Source organism: Mustela nigripes, chromosome 14 (genome assembly GCF_022355385.1).
Source record: "Mustela nigripes isolate SB6536 chromosome 14, MUSNIG.SB6536, whole genome shotgun sequence".
Classification (NCBI taxonomy): Eukaryota; Metazoa; Chordata; class Mammalia; order Carnivora; family Mustelidae; genus Mustela; species Mustela nigripes.
This window is the reverse complement of record NC_081570.1, coordinates 91,173,901-91,191,785: the sequence shown is the minus strand read 5'-3', so window position 1 is coordinate 91,191,785 and position 17,885 is coordinate 91,173,901. Positions and strand designations below refer to the sequence as shown.

General features: G+C 37.4%; 1 long non-coding RNA gene across 1 annotated transcript in view; it reads left to right on the top strand.

Annotated features, from left to right (window-relative positions):
- LOC132002266 (uncharacterized) overlaps positions 1–17,885 on the top strand; it is a 171,103-nt gene that overhangs the window by 91,335 nt on the left and 61,883 nt on the right. The window lies entirely within an intron of this gene.

Here is a 17,885-nt window from a genome sequence, read left to right as displayed (position 1 = left end):
TTTTTTTCTTCCCCTTGATATATATTTATCAAGATATAATTTTTCCTTCCCCTTGATATATATTTATCAGGATATAATTGACATATAATATTGTGGAATTTTAAGTTGCATGATGTGATGATTTGATATATGTACATAATGCAAAATGTTTACCACCATGAAGTTAGTTGACACATTCTGTACCTCACATAATTGCCATCTTGTTGTTATTCACACCCATTCTTTTTTTTTTATTAAATTGATTTATTTATTTTCAGAAAAACAGTATTCATTATTTTTTCACCACACCCAGTGCTCCATGCAATCCGTGCCCTCTATAATACCCACCACCCGGTACCCCAAGCTCCCATCCCCCTGCCACTTCAAACCCCTCAGATTGTTTTTCAGAGTCCATAGTCTCTCGTGATTCACCTCCCCTTCTAATTTACTCCAACTCCCTTCTCCTCTCTAACTCCCCATGTCCTCCATGCTATTTGTTATGCTCCACAAATAAGTGAAACCATAGGATACTTGACTCTCTCTGCTTGACTTATTTCACTCAGCATAATCTCTTCCAGTCCCGTCCATGTTGCTACAAAAGTTGGGTGTTCATCCTTTCTGATGGAGGCATAATACTACATAGTGTATATGGACCACATCTTCCTTATCCATTCATCCATTGAAGGGCATCTTGGCTCTTTCCATAGTTTGGCGACTGTGGCCATTGCTGCTATAGACATTGGGGTACAGATGGCCCTTCTTTTCACTCCATCTGTATCTTTGGGGTAAATACCCAGGAGTGCAATTGCAGGGTCATAGGGAAGCTCTATTTTTAATTTCTTGAGGAATCTCCACACTGTTCTCCAAAGAGGCTGCACCAACTTGCATTCCCACCAACAGTGTAAGAGGGTTCCGCTTTCTCCACATCCTCTCCAACACATGTTGTTTTCTGTTTTGTTAATTTTGGCCGTTCTAACTGGTGTAAGGTGATATCTCAATGTGGTTTTAATTTGAATCTCCCTGAGGACTAGTGATGGTGAACATTTTTTCATGTGTCTGATAGCCATTTGTATGTCTTGATTGGAGAAGTGTCTGTTCATAACTTCTGCCCATTTTTTGATATGTTTGCCTGTTTCGTGTGTGTTGAGTTTGAGGAGTTCATTATAGATCCTGGATATCAACCTTTTTTCTGTACTGTCATTTGCAAATAACTTCTCCCATTCCATGGTTTGCCTCTTTGTTTTTTTGACTGTTTCCTTTGCTGTGCAGAAGCTTTTGATTTTGATGAAGTCCCAAAAGTTTATTTTCGCTTTTGTTTCCTTTGCCTTTGGAGACATATCTTGAAAGAAGTTGCTGTGGCTGATATAGAAGAGATTACTGCCTATGTTCTCCTCTAGGAGTCTGATGGATTCCTGTCTCATGTTGAGGTCTTTTATCCATTGAGTTTATCTTTGTGTACAGTGTAAGAGAATGGTCGAGTTTCATTCTTCTACATATAGCTGCCCAGTTTTCCAAGCACCATTTATTGAAGAGACTGTCTTTTTTGCACTGTATATTTTTTCCTGTTTTGTCAAAGATTATTTGACCTTAGAGTTGAGGGTCCATATCTGGGCTCTCTACTCTGTTCCACTGATCTAAGTGTCTGTTTTTATGCCAGTACCATGCTGTCTTGGTGATGACAGCTTTGTAGTAAAGCTTGAAATCAGGTAACGTGATGCCCCCCATTTTATTTTTGTTTTTCAACATTTCATTAGCAATTCAGGGTCTCTTCTGATTCCATACAAATTTTTGGATTATTTGCTCCAGCTCTTTGAAGAATACCGGTGCAATTTTGATCGGAATGGCATTAAAAGTATAGATTGCTCTAGGCAGTATAGACATTTTAACAATGTTTATTCTTCCGATCCAAGAGCATGGAATGGTCTTCCATCTTTTTGTGTATTCTTCAATTTCTTTCATGAGTGTTCTGTAGTTCCTCAAGTACAGATCCATTCTTAATGGAAGTTTTAAAAAATTCTTAGGAAAACCTGAGATATGCAGAAAAAGAACCATAATTATTACCCTAAAAATAAAGGAAACAAGATTACCTAATCAGAAAGGACAAAGGCTGGTGAACATGGTAGAGCCTCCCCTGGTACCTGTGGCTTCACTTCCTGTGGTTGCAGTCACTCACAATCAATGGGGTCCTTAGGATGAATGGTCAGCAGTTCAGTAGTTGTCTAATGCTATGTCATGGTGCCTTCATCATTCACTTCTCTTCATCTCACCTTGTAGGCAATTTATCATCTCAGATCATCAGAAGAACAAGGGTAGGTATAATACAAAAATATTTTGAGAGATTAGACCACCTTCACACAGCTTTTTATTTACAGTACATTGTGATACTTGTTCTATTTTAATATCATTACCATTAATCTCTTACTCTGCTAATTAGGCACAGTAAGTTTAATTAAGTTAAACTTTATCATAGGTATGTCTATATAGGAAAAAGCAGAGCACATTGGGTTTGATAGTATCTGCAGTTTCAGGCATCCACTGAGGGTCTCAGAACGTATCCCCCCAGGATAAGAGGAGACTACTATATTGCCAGTATGTAAAGAAAATGGGTTCTAAGTAGATAAACCCGAGTTAACATTCCAGTTCTACAACCTACCAGCTGAGCAATCTTGAAGCTCATTTTCATGATCCATGAGCTTCAGTCTATAAACAAAATGGCAAAAATAATGTCTATCTTAAAGAGTGGTTTGACAATAAAATAGAGTTTAGAGAATATAGTAAAGTAGCACTTTAAAAAATCTAGAATAGTGCTTCTACCATTGCTAGTATTGAGTAAATGTTATCTATCACTATTATTGTTTATATTAACAATAAGGCAAAGCAGTAGTTCTTTGAGAAATGGCTTGATGTGAGTCTGCTTGCTAATGCTACAGCAACCTGCCTGAGTCACTATATGAATAGGACTTAGCTGCCTATATGTTTAAATTTAGAAAATAGCTGGCAAAATAAATTTGTGGGTTACTCGATGAATGGATAGGTATGTGGAAGACAGCATTTTTTTAAAAGATTTATTTATTTATTTGAGAGGGGGGAGATGGACCCAGGGAGAAGGGGCAGACCCCCCTCTGAGCATGGAGCCAAGCACGGGGTTTAATCCCAGGACTGAGTTCTTGACCTGAGTCAAAATCAAAAGTTGGCTGCTTAACCGACTGAGGCACCCAGGCACCCTGAAGACAGTTTTAATAGGCCAAATCAGTTACAATTTTTATCATATTCCTCTCCTAAAAATTAGGGGGGTTCCTCCCATAGCACGTTATCTGATTTTAATGAGTCCATGGAACCAGGAAATCAAGATGATGTAGTTTATCCCTAGATGGAATCATTTTAAACATTTCATTCTGTTGCCAAGGTTATTTATCATTGTCCTTGGTGGGAGGGGTGGGGGTGAATTTGGTAATAGAATTTTATTACTGGCATCAAAGTTAATGTTTCTTGTGATTGTCTTTCAAGGGACTAAATGACAAAGTTGTTTTTCTGCCCTAATACTCAGTTTAAAATTTATTTTTTTTAAAGATTTATTTCTTTATTTGAGATAGAGAGCTGCATGAGCAGTGGGGAGGGGCAGAGGGAGAGGGAAGGAATCTCAAGCAGATTCCCTGCTGAGCATGGAGCCTGACATGGGACTTGATCTCACAATCCTGAGTCCATGATCTGAGCTAAAATCAAGAGTCTGACACTTAACTGACCAAGCCACCCAGGCACCCCTAAAATTTATTCCTGAGGCAGTGTTATACAACTACGTTTCTTGATGCAGTTTAATACATGGTAGGGAACACTTGACATGACAAGATCTACCATCTTACAGAAATGTGAATTTTACTAATCTCATGGGTTTCTAAGCCTCAGTTGCATTATTTGCTAACAGAAATTATGTTTGGGATTCCAAATGCAATAATACAAAATAGAGACACTGTGAACTGGAGAACTTTCAAGGTAGTTATGCCATGCCACACCTTGTGTAAATTTGAATATTATATGAGACACAAATACTAAATGTTTTATATTTCTATTACACACAAGCAATATTATATGCACTATCATTACAAAGATTAAATGATTTAATCTGATTAACTAATAATAAGCTTTTATTCAATTGGTTCAGGAACTCATGTATATTGAACCACACAGTATTGTTACAGTGGTAAATAAAATAGAAAATGTCCCTGATTCATGGTGTTTATCATCTATTAGAAAAGTTGGACATAAACACTCACATAATTATATAATTAAATGTTGTGATAACTTCTATGAAGTAAATTAACTGGCTCCGAAAAGACAGAATTACAGCTGGGGAGTGGGAGCTAAGTTATATTGGAGAGGTGGTGGGTATAATATTTGAACTGAATATTAATAAATGAGTTGATATTAGCCAAGTGAAGACTGTAAATGGATGGGTGAGGAGAAGTGAAGGAGTTGTCTAAGCAGAGAAGATAATGTGTAAAACCTGAGGCAGGTGAAAGGTTGGTGTTCTCTAGGAACTTTTTCAGAATTTGTTCATTGAAGTCGCTGTGTGGAAATATAAGATGGAGTTTGAAGATCTGTACAGAGGCCAAGTCCTGCAGATCTTTGGGGACCATGTTAAAGAGACTGGATTTAAGTGAAATAGGAAGCAAAATCATTGAAAGGGGTAGTGGAGGGAACTTGTTCATATTGGAAAAGTTGGTTTTCAATGATCCTTAGGCATTTAAATGGTGAGTCAAGTAGTCAATTGGATATGAATCTGTCATTTTGGGGATTAGGATTGGCAGTATCAATTTGGGCATCATTAGCACAGATAATATTTTTAAAATCATGAGACTGAATGAGACCACTTAGATAGAGAGTCTAAGAAAAGAACCCAAGGAACTTAACATTGAGATGTTGAAGTAAAAGAGTTAACTAACTGTCAAAGGAGACTGAGAAAGAATTGCCAAAGTTGTAGGAGGAACTGTGGTGTCAAAGAGTCAATGAAGCCCATGGTTTTGAGAAATGGTGGCCCCTTGGGTCAATTCTTAGAAATCCATTAAGGAGGTCAGTGTCAACTTCACAAGAGTGAGTTAGATAGAGTATTGCAGGCGGATGACAGATTTGAGTGAGTTGAAAGGTGAACAGAAGGTTCAGAAATAAAGCCAAGACCAGAAGAATGTTTTTTAAAACATTTGGATACAAACAGAAAGAGAAATATAGAGCAGTAACTGTGAGAGTATGAGATGCTTAAAAAAACAAAAAACCAAAACCAAAACCAAAAACAAAAACCTAAACAACTTTTTTAAAGATCCAAAACAGTAGAAAACACTTATGTGTTAATGAAATAATCCAATTGGAGGGGTGGTTTAAGATGAAGGGGAGGGAAAGACCAACCAAAGAAGTAAATTCATTGAGAGGGCAAGAGATCCTAGGATTCAGAATTGAAGAACAAAGACTCTATTGGAAGAGGTTAATGATCATAAAAATGTGGTGATCCAAATTTATTCAGCTGTATAAGTCTCTTCATTGATGCCCAGCTTCAAAGATACAGCCTAGAGGCAGGTAATTGGGTTTATCCCATGTGGAGTTTTGCCAGAGCAGTTCATGAGACCGAGAGGGACCAACAATGGCAATTTACAAGGGAGTGCTTTTAGCTAGTTGAGCTTGGGACTTTTGATAATAGACTGATGCAGACTTTTGTATTTGTAGCAGTAAGCAGCATGTGGCCTAACTACTTTTGAGATGTGCCCTGCGATGTATATTCAGTGTGAAGTTAATACTTGTTTCTTTATTGCTACTTCTGAAATATGTCTGGGTATGAACATTTAAATAGCTAAAATGTAGTGCCAATTTTTCTCATTGGCATTCTTCTCTTCAGTAAAGTAAATAAGGTGTAAGAATAAGCATTTTATGGATCTCTATAAAACTATTTTCATTTTGAATTCTAAAAATGGGTCTTGTAAACATCTTTTAGAAATTTTATTCCAAGTTGGTCTTCATGCAAAGATTTCATTTACTGCTGAGACTGAGAGCATGGTGGCTGTTAAGAACAACCATAGGATCAGAGGTTAAGGGCAATCACTTTGAGGCAGCCTCTTTCACTTTGAACACACTTCTAAAAGCATTGCTTCCAGAAACTTCCTTGTCACTGGATCTCACAAAGGTTTAGTTAGCTTACTGGGTGAAAGACGTTATAAATTAATTTTAAGAAATTTAAAAATATGTAGCATAGACATTTTCACAATATTTATTCTTCCAATCCAGGAGCATGGAACATTTTTCCATTTCTTTGTGTCTTCCTCAATTTCTTTCATGAGTACTTTATAGTTTTCTGAGTATAGATTCTGTGTCTCTTTGGTTAGGTTTATTCCTAGGTATCTTATGGTTTTGGATGCAATTGTAAATGGGATTGACTCCTTAATTTCTCTTTCTTCTGTCTTGCTGTTGGTGTAGAGAAATGCAACTGATTTCTGTGCATTGATTTTATATCCTGACACTTTACTGAATTCCTGTATAAGTTCTAGCAGTTTTGGAGTGGAGTCTTTTGGGTTTTCCACATATAGTATCATATCATCTGCGAAGAGTGATAATTTGACTTCTTCTTTGCCGATTTGGATGCCTTTAATTTCCTTTTGTTGTCTGATTGCTGAGGCTAGGACCTCTAGTACTATGTTGAATAGCAGTGGTGATAATGGACATCCCTGCCGTGTTCCTGACCTTAGCGGAAAATGCAATTCCTATCAAAGTACCATCCATCTTTTTCAAAGAAATGGAACAAATAATGCTAAAATTTATATGGAACCAGAAAAGACCTCGAATAGCCAAAGGGATATTGAAAAAGAAAGCCAACGTTGGTGGCATCACAATTCTGGACTTCAAGCTCTATTACAAAGCTGTCATCATCAAGACAGCATGGTACTGGCACAAAAACAGACACATAGATCAGTGGAACAGAATAGAGAGCCCAGAAATAGACCCTCAACTCTATGGTCAACTAATCTTCGACAAAGCAGGAAAGAATGTCCAATGGAAAAAAGACAGCCTCTTCAATAAATGGTGCTGGGAAAATTGGACAGCCACATGCAGAAAAATGAAATTGGACCATTTCCTTACACCACACACAAAAATAGACTCAAAATGGATGAAGGACCTCAATGTGCGAAAGGAATCCATCAAAATCCTTGAGGAGAACACAGGCAGCAACCTCTTCGACCTCAGCCGCAGCAACATCTTCCTAGGAACAACGCAAAAGGCAAGGGAAGCAAGGGAAAAAATGAACTATTGGGATTTCATCAAGATCAAAAGCTTTTGCACAGCAAAGGAAACAGTTAACAAAATAAAAAGACAACTGACAGAATGGGAGAAGATATTCGCAAACGACATATCAGATAAAGGACTAGTGTCCAGAATCTATAAAGAACTTAGCAAACTCAACACCCAAAGAACAAATAATCCAATCAAGAAATGGGCAGAGGACATGAACAGACATTTCTGCAAAGAAGACATCCAGATGGCCAACAGACACATGAAAAAGTGCTCCATATCACTCGGCATCAGGGAAATACAAATCAAAACCACAATGAGATATCACCTCACACCAGTCAGAATGGCTAAAATCAACAAGTCAGGAAATGACAGATGCTGGCGAGGATGCGGAGAAAGGGGAACCCTCCTACACTGTTGGTGGGAATGCAAGCTGGTGCAGCCACTCTGGAAAACAGCATGGAGGTTCCTCAAAATGTTGAAAATAGAACTGCCCTATGACCCAGCAATTGCACTATTGGGTATTTACCCTAAAGATACAAATGTAGTGATCCAAAGGGACACATGCACCCGAATGTTTATAGCAGCAATGTCCACAATAGCCAAACTATGGAAAGAACCTAGATGTCCATCAACAGATGAATGGATCAAGAAGATGTGGTATATATACACAATGGAATACTATGCAGCCATCAAAAGAAATGAAATCTTGCCATTTGCAACAACATGGATGGAACTAGAGCGTATCATGCTTAGCGAAATAAGTCAAGCAGAGAAAGACAACTATCATATGATCTCCCTGATATGAGGAAGTGGTGATGCAACATGGGGGCTTAAGTGGGTAGGAGAAGAATCAATGAAACAAGATGGGATTGGGAGGGAGACAAACCATAAGTGACTCTTAATCTCACAAAACAAACTGAGGGTTGCTGGGGGGAGGGGGTTTGGGAGAAGGGGGTGGGATTATGGACATTGGGGAGGGTATGTGCTTTGGTGAGTGCTGTGAAGTGTGTAAACCTGGTGATTCACAGACCTGTACCCCTGGGGATAAAAATAAATGTTTATAAAAAAAAAAGAAATTTAAAAATATGAGTCTAAATAAGAATATAATTTACAGTGCACACATGGTTGTTATCATTTTTGGATAAGATTTCCCTGCTTACAATCTACTCTCTCAAGAAGTACATTCAATAGATGTTTTTAAAGATGTACTACCTAATTACCCTCCTATTCTCACATTCTTCCTGTGAGGCTCCTTCCTTTCTGTCTGTGAAAATCCATCCAGCAGATACCTCCTCTCCCATCTAAGCCCCGACTGTGAGCTCTGTCTCGGCCACAATTACCTCCTCATCCTTTGAGTTGATAGCGTTCAGTGGTGGCAGTAAGGACACATTTACAACAGACCAGGCCTCCTCATGCAACTAGCATTTCTAAATGTCAGTTTTTGAATGGTGTGATTTCGTGTTTTTATCCTTCTGCCCATTATAATGAAAATTTTAAAAGAAGTAATTTTCTGTGATTGCTCTAAGTAAGATTAAGATAATTCTTTTCCATAAATAAATAATCAAAAATTCATTAAAAATAAGCATGTTATAAGTGGAAATCAGCAAGCAGTTTAATATTTATTTATGCACATACATATGTTTCCATTTTAACTTCCTCCATTCTCTCCCTTCAGCACCACCGCACCAACCAGTGGCTTCGTTCACTTTTGGAAATGTGTAACAGCTATTCTTAAATTCTAGGAGAGGTACTTGATAATTATTGAATAAATAAGTAACACTGTATATTGTACCCATACATTATCTCATGTAATTCTCACAATACTCCCTGAGAAATTGGGATATTATCATCACACGAAGATAGGAAGAGTTTAGGGGATTGAGTAACCAGCCTAAAAGGACGGAGTGAGTAAGTAGTAAGGGCAGTAACTGAGCCCAGGACTGCACATTTGAATTTCTGTGTTCCTTTTATTATCTGCACTGCCCTTCCAAATGCTGTGTGGTAGGAGCTGGGACAAGTCATATGACTGGACTTGGATACAGTGGGAAGACCGTAGATGAGAGTTGTGGTATGTAGCACATGCTTTCTTTTTTCTTTTTTCTTTTTTTAATTAAATTTATTTATTTTCAGCATAACAGTATTCATTATTTTTGCACCACACCCAGTGCTCCATGCAATCTGTGCCCTCTATAATACCCACCACCTGGTACCCCAACCTCCCACCCCCCCCACCACTTCATTCCCCTCAGATTGTTTTTCAGAGTCCATGGTCTCTCATGGTTCACCTCCCCTTCCAATTTCCCCCAACTCCCTTCTCCTCTCCAACTCCCCATGTCCTCCATGATATTTGTTATGCTCCACAAGTAAGTGAAACCATATGATAATTGACTCTCTCTGCTTGACTTATTTCACTCAGCATAATTTTTTCCAGTCCCATCCATGTTGCTACAAAAGTTGGGTATTCATCCTTTCTGATGGAGGCATAATACTCCATAGTGTATATGGACCACATTTTCCTTATCCATTCGTCCGTTGAAGGGCATAAAGATTCCCTTCTTTTTTTTTTTTTTTTGAAAGAACTTTTTGGAGGAACAAGCCCATGATTTAAACTTTTGGGGATAGCCTTGCTTTGTCTGTCACTCATTTTATGGGATCTTATGAGGTTTTAAGAGCATAATATCTTTAATAACATATGAAGAAAGCATGCCATGATGAAAGGCAATTATGATATAGCAATTTAGCCCTACATTAATAACCCTCAACTGTAAATGTTACACCGTTTATAAGATTGCTTATTGCACCAGACAAAGTATTTATGCTTGTCATATAAACATGTGTGATGTACATAGGTAGTAAAACTGATAGTATTAATAAAAATCTTAATAGGCTTCATGATTAGAATAAAATGATATTTTGATCCAAATCCCTAATTAGAACAGTACATTTACCAACTGTTCTCTTGGGAAATGGAGCCAAGATTCATCATTTAAAGTAATACCTAATTAATCCTTTTTCGTAACAGATGTCAACCTTATTTTCAAATCTTTTGTAGACAGTGAGTCGCTGTATGAATCTTTTAATTGTGTATCTTGGGTTATTTATTTTTTTAACCCTGTAATATATGATTAAATAAAGAGATATAAGTAATCAGTTAACCTTTGGTTAGCTTTTGAATCTGTTTAGCTACTATAGTAGAGCTATGGAATGTTGAACACAACAAACATACTTATGATTCCACCAGAATCCATTTTAAATAAAATGTCATAGTAAATCTGTCAGTCACAGTATAGTGGAGAAACCCTGGGCTAGGAGCTAGGAGACCAGCATTCTATTGTGACCCAGCCATAGATTATTCCATGAACTCAAGCAATTTATCCCATGTTTTGGACTTCAGATATTGCAACTGTTTGATGAGGCCACTGGACTATGTAACCTTTAGGGTTCCTTCCAGGGCAAAAATTCATTACCTTTAAAAAACTATTCTGTTTTTATAATTCACATTCCATTTTAATTTACTTTGTACATATGTATATAGGTATACATATGAGAATATGTATATGTGTATATACACTTCCATACACACTTCTATCCTTATCTTTATTTATACTTAGTACTCTGTTCCATTCTGTAGTACCTTTTGAGGAAGGAGAGGAGCAAGATAATGACAGCTGATAAAGTTACTTATACTTTTATACCTATATTATCTATTATAGGTAAAAAGGGAGCCACTTATTCAGTGGAAGATTTCAGTGTATTCCTCTGGGAAGCATAATATTACATTTTGAATGCTTTCTTTATTGACTGGTCAGGAAAAATAATTATGACAAGAATTTAGGATATGTAACTTTAATTCCTATCAATGCTTCCTTTCTCAAAATATGCATATTCATATTCCAGTAACTGATTACCAAAGATGACGAAATTACAATTTGAAGAACAGAATAAATATGGAATAGAATGTGTTTAAAATGGTATCAGTCCATGCTGTGTCAATTACGGGCATCAGCTTGTAAAGAGGAATTTAGGTTTCACTATTGTTGAAGATTTGAACTGTGTGATTTATATTTAGATGAAGTCTACAAAAAATTTAACCTGTGAGATTCTGTTGCCTTTGCATTGTCTCTGTAACATTTAACAAAATCCATGAATATGCTAGCTTTTATAATGCCAAATGGGTAATAATAGCTAAGAATTGTTTACATTTATTAAGAGCCTGCACTATCCAAGGCAATCTTTTATGCACATTGCCACCTTTGGCTCACATCACCTTCAAAACAATCCTGTGAAGCGGACCCTTTTATTAACTGCTTTGTAGATGAGAAAACTGAAGCTTGCAGGTAATAAGTATCTCGGCCAAGACCACTCAACAGAAGTGGTGGGGACCTAGGATTTCAATTCAGACAATCCAGATCCTTATAATACTTGGTGACAACAAATCCAACCAGCTAACCAACAATAATACAGATCACTCCTAAGTGTGTTTATCTTTAGCCTAGATCTAGGCTTGTGTATGTCTACCTTCCTACCAGACATATCCACTAGAAAGTCTGAATCCCCTCCACCCACCCCCCCACAGAGTCACTGAGCTTTTACTCTGTGCACCAAACTTGCTCAATCTCCAGGGATTTTCCTCCTTAGGCAATGGCTCCATCATTCATCTATGGCTCAAAACTAGGAATCAATGTGGTCTTCTCTCCCTTCACATGCTACGTCCAATTCTATCACATCAGTTCAGTTCTATTGCTCAAATGCCTTTTAAATACAGTTGTTCTTATCTATTGCCATGGCCTCTACCTTGGTCCAAGAGGCTGTCATTTCTCGTGTGGACAACTATAACTTTTTCCAATATAGGCTGCTCTTCGAGTTTTGCTCCTCTTCTCTCCACTCCCCATACTTTAGCTAGAGCAATGCTTTAAAATTACATATTTGATCATGTAACGCAGCTGCTTAAAATTTACATGTTTTTATTACTTTTGAGTAACATCCAACTTCCCTCAACCAGTTCAGTCCTCTGCTGACTCATTTGTCCTAACCCCAATTTGTCTTATATAATTATCTCTTTCCATCTTACGTTACAGCCATAGTGACTTTCTTGTGGTACCTCACCTGTGCCTTGATTCCCTTAAGACCTTCACAAATTCATTTAGAAGTCAGTTATCAGTCACTTCCTAAATGATAGTTAGACACTCAAATAGTTAGAACACTAAGTCCCTGATCTCATGAAATTTTTCTCTTAATGGTTGAGAGGGACAGACCATAAATAAAGAAAATACTGTATTTTCAGATGATTGTGAATTCTATGAGAATGGGGCAATGGGACAGAGTGGATGTCTGGGGTAGAGGATTAGGAGGATATACATGTGTGCCTGGATGCCTGGAATATTCTTACCTTCTTCTGTCGTTGTTCCGCCCCACATTCTACCCCATGCCTGACTAACTTCTACACATATTTCAGGTCTCAGCTTGGTTATCCCTTGATTAGATTGATCTCTCCTCTATCCAAACTAGAATAGGTGCTTTTATATTTTCATGCCTCAGAGTTCTCTTTTGTCATTTCTCAATTTTGCAACTTCTCTTTTGTAATACTTGTCACACTTTAAATTACTTATTTAAAGCATTTTAATAATTGCTTAAAATAATTATTACTTTAAATATTAAATACTTGAAGTAATTATACTCATATAGTCATAATAAATGTTAAATTATATATTATATTTACATAATAATAATAATAAATACGTAATCACTTAAGATTATAATTACTTTAAATAACTATTTAAAATCTATTTCCTACATTCAAAATTCCACAAAAAACATTCATTGTACAAAATCTACACTTGGAGGCCTCCCCTCTCTGGAATTTTAGGGATAGCTAAGTGATCATTAGGCCGAGGCCTGGGCAGTAAGAATTAGAAGGTGAAGATCTGATTTGGCTAGATAAGAAAACATCCCAGGGTAGTACAGTGGACGTGACAGGGATCGAGGTCGGGGTGCTGTTTTAGGATGGGAGTCAGAGAGGTTTCCCTGAGGAAGTGAAAGTTGAGTCGGGACCTGACTGGCAAGAAGAATGGAGTCATATATATGAATGCAAGGACAGCAGAATTTCAAAGGAGAGAAGAGTGCAAAAGACGGGAATGAGCTTGGCATAGCCTAGGAAAACTAAGAGGATGAACATGATGGATAAAATGATCAAAAGGGTTTGTGGTAGGAGCTGAGGTCTGAGAAGTAGGCAGAGGTCAGATCACAAAGGGCTTTATTGTCTATTGCAAAGAGTTTGGAGTTTATTTTAGGTGCATTGAAAAACCTGGAAGATTCAAGGCAGGAAGTGACATTTATATTTATATTTTATATTTATATTTATATTTTAAGAAGATTCCTCTGGCTGTTGTATAGACAAAGGGTTTTAGGGGGCAGGAGGGTATGTAATGAGACACCAGTTAAAAGCTCATAAGTAACATAAATGATCACCTCTGTAATGTGAATGAAGAGTCAGAAAGGAAAGTCTTGCATTCTATCACAGTGATTATTTCATTTGGAACAAAAGAAGTAAGATGTAACGAAAATACTTAGGAATCAGGCAGATTGGTGTTTAAACTGTAGCCCTACTATGTGACTTTGAATGAGGAAACTTACATGAGAAAAATTCATTCTTCATAGGGTTATTGAGAGGGCCAATGAAGACCGACTCTATCATAGTGCTGGCACATGAAGAAGCCAATAAACATGCTTCTCTTCTCTTCTTTTTTTTTTTTTTCTTTCTCTTCTTTTAAAGGACATATATTCCATATGAAGAATAATACACAAAATTACCAGTGACTATTGACTTAACAGCAGTGATGAGTATTTCATGTGGGTCTGCTATTCCAGGTACTGTGCTAGGTGCTGAGGGCACAGCAGGAAACAAGGCAGACCAAGTTCCCTTTCTTAGGTAGCTTAGAAGACAGTAGGAAAGATCACGATCACAGTTGGAGTGAGTCCTGCAAAGGACAAGGTCTTTGAAACAGATGATAGTAAAAGCTCATCTAATCTTATCAGGGTTCGATTCCGGAGAGGGAGCTAATCTCAAGGGTAAGGGAAAGCTCCTGGAATGGAATTAGTTAGGGGCCTGAAGGGTGAGTGGTAGCTAGGTGATGATTTACTTTATCTGGTCTTTGCCAAGGTGGCAGCTTGCACAAAATAAATTTTTATAAAGACCAGAAGGAGAAACCAAGAAATGGAAACAGAGATGAGCCTTCTGATGCTGGGGATTCAGAGCAATGAGTTGTGGGGGTGTATGATCCATGATGGGGAAGAGGAAGCATGCAAGTTTGCTGCTCAGTATAGATAATAGACATTGTATATATTATAGAGGGCAGAGGGAAGTTTCATGCTTATAACTTCACACTTTTCCTTTCCAGCTTCCAAGACATCGTGAGTATAAATAGTGAGGAGAAAAGTTGGGTTAGTCAATAGTTTAAGAGTTTGGGCAGCTTTTTCAGTCAAAGAGAACTTAGTAGTTTCAGGCACAAATAATAAAGTGATCATTTCTCCTTGCTGGTGTCCATAAAAAATAAGAGACCTGTTCAGATCTCATCTACAAATCTACAGCTGCCCTAATTACCAAACATCAAAATATAAATCGTGATCCAAAATCTAAATTGATTCATAAGATATCAAAGTATTTTTGATCCATTTGTGCATAATTATCTCACAAATGATTTACTTGAAAACATTATGTAAATTCAGGGATGATGAGAAAATTCAGAATATAAGGAGGTCATATCTATAACCTCAGTCCTTCTTTGTCCAAACTTTCAGATTGGGATGAAGGTAGAAAGTGCTCAAAATACAGCCTTTGAGGGGCACCTGGGTGGCTCAGTGGGTTAAGCCTCTGCCTTCGGCTCAGGTCATGATCTCAGGGTTCTGGGATCGAGTCCACCATCAGGCTCTCTGCTCAGCAGGGAGCCTGCTTCTTCCTCTCTCTCTGCCTGCCTGTCTGCCTACTTGTGATCTCTATCTGTCAAATAAATAAATAAAATTAAAAAAAAAAATACAGCCTTTGATCAAGTACCTTTTTGTCTTAGAGAAATAATATTAGAGGGAAAGTGTAAAGTGCATATTCTCATTTGGCAAATTAATGTGAGCCCATTAAAACAAACAGACAGCAACAATAAACAGAGAAAAGCTTGTGTCCTACCTGGGAGAAAAATATTTTTGGTATTCAAAAACTGTTTGCTCAGAAGGATCTCTCCCTATTTTTCAAAGCAATGTTCATTTTCCATCTCTGTCCATTGAGGGCCAAGTTGACAGTGTTCTTTCCTGTGTGTGCTGATGTGGCTGAAAATCCCAGTGGCCAATCAGCAATTTTTGCACACTCTCACTTCCAGTCCAGCCTGTCCTTTGAGCAAGGATTCTAAGTGCAGCTTGCCAAGAGCGCTCTGTTGGTGGTCTTGGCCTCAAAGTCAGAGCGATGTCAAACTGAATTGTTTCACCTCTGATCAAGGAACTGCTACTTGTCCTGCAGGCTGTTGTGTCTTCTCTGTGCCTTACAAGGTTATAGTCCTTTAAACTGGGTCATTGGGAACATTTTTCTTGCCTGCTGCACATAAGCCAAAACTCCTTCAGTTTCCTCTAGTTATTCTCCTGATCCCTTGGAGTATTCTATTCTTTTCCTGGGAGAGGAAGCTCAACTTTTTAAAAATGAATCAGGATGGAACTCTGCCATTTGGAGTTGACTTTTGCAAAGGGAGCCAGAATGTGAGAGCACTTTCCTTCATTGCTCTCATACTATCTGGAGAGTGTAAGTCACTGCCAGCCTCGCTTGATGGATTTGGAGTAGGGGTTAATTTTTTCCATGTGCTTTCTGAGGACAGTCTATGCCCTCTGCCTGTGGACTTGGTGCTTATGGTATGTTAGGCACAAGAATGTAAAAACCTTCTTCAGTGGCAATGTTGAATTTTACTCTGATCTGCTGCTTCCACTCCTCCCCCTGTTCTCCAGATTTAGACTCTTTTAACCCCTTGGAGAAAGCATCTGCTTCAACTGGAATTTTTTTTGGCTTCACTGTGTAAAGAAATGTAATATGTAAATGTGAATGCCTAGCAAACTTCCTGACACATAATGGATGCTGATTAAGTGGTAACTTTATTTCATGTCTTCCAGTTCATTCATCCTTTAAAATAATTGAAATAATAATGCTTCCCTTTTTCTTTGAAGGAGTTCCAAAATATATCCTTTACTTTTCAAATTGTTTTAAATCAATGGCATTAAAATAACATGCTTAATATGGAAAGATGTATAGTTAATCTGAAAACAAATTTAGGACTGGATTTATTTGTTTATAGTTTTTACAAGAATAGAAAAACCAATATGTTTAAAGAATTAATTTCTCTTTTTGTGGCTAATCATATTTGTTTGCTGTTTCAAGGGAGAAATTTTGAATTCATAAATGGATCTTCATACATTTTAAGATCTTCTTAAAGTGAGAACTTCTATAAAGCGAATGCCATCTAATGGTTGGTGACTTTATCAGGGTTTTATCTAAAGAAGCTGCTATAATAACAGGTTTATAACTCCTATATCTGAAAAATAGAACCATCCTTCTCATTCCATTACTTTAGGCTGGATCCTTTCCTCCCAAAGGGAGAAGATTTCTTTTACCATCCAGAACAGCCAAAACAACTATTTTAATCAATGGCCTTTGAGGCACCAATCACATTCCCTTCCTTACCATAGATTCTTCCAGTGACAGTTTATAAAAATAGTGGAATTCCCTTTTATTTCCAATGAGGATATCTATAGCCATCTCCCTAGAAGTGTTACATGTTTTCTAAAAAGGAATTTTTGAGAAACCCAAGGAAGAAATTGGTCTTAAAATATTAATAATGTGCAGAAAAAAATAAGGGGAAGAAGAGAAGCATCTTCAGGGAAAATGTCATGCTTTCTTATGACTTAAATTCTACAAAGTTAATACTTACTTGCATCAAAAACTTATTCAGGGCTAAGAACAGCATAAAAATAAATATTTTAGGGCTTTAAACATCATAGATTATTGAAATTCAATAAACCCATAGAAAATTTGTGTATATAAAGCATATTTATTTTCATTAGGTGAGAATGAAGACTAAAAACAATGTTTCTATAACCTAAAAAGGGCTGAAATAATTTTCTCTACAAAAATTGTGTTCTCAAGTTTCATTGCCTTGTGCCAGTTTCCAGCCCAGAGTGAATTTTTATGGTTGAGTCATAAACCTCTGAAAATCATACCACTAGTTTATAGTGGAAGACTGACACCACTTTAATTACAGTGTGGCAAGGACTGGGGTGAGAAGCCTGGTGTTGGCGCCTTCTCTCACCCTCTCCTTCAGATCCAGGTGGGCTTTGTGATTCAATCATGGAAACATGGTTTTCAAAGTCATTGGGGTTGTACATGAGTTCTTTTTTATTTTAGTTTCTTTGCCCCTTCCAAGAAGTACTATCTTTAGAGTTCTAAGTTTCATTCCTCAGATTTGGATCAAAGCAATCTGCCATCTCTGAATTAACAAAACTTCCTAGGCTGTTGTAGCAAACATCAGACCTGGATTTACAAGCTGCTTTTGGACTGTTGTCACTGTGACCTTCCTTTGGCTAACAGATGAAGAATAAGGAGCTTGGTCTTC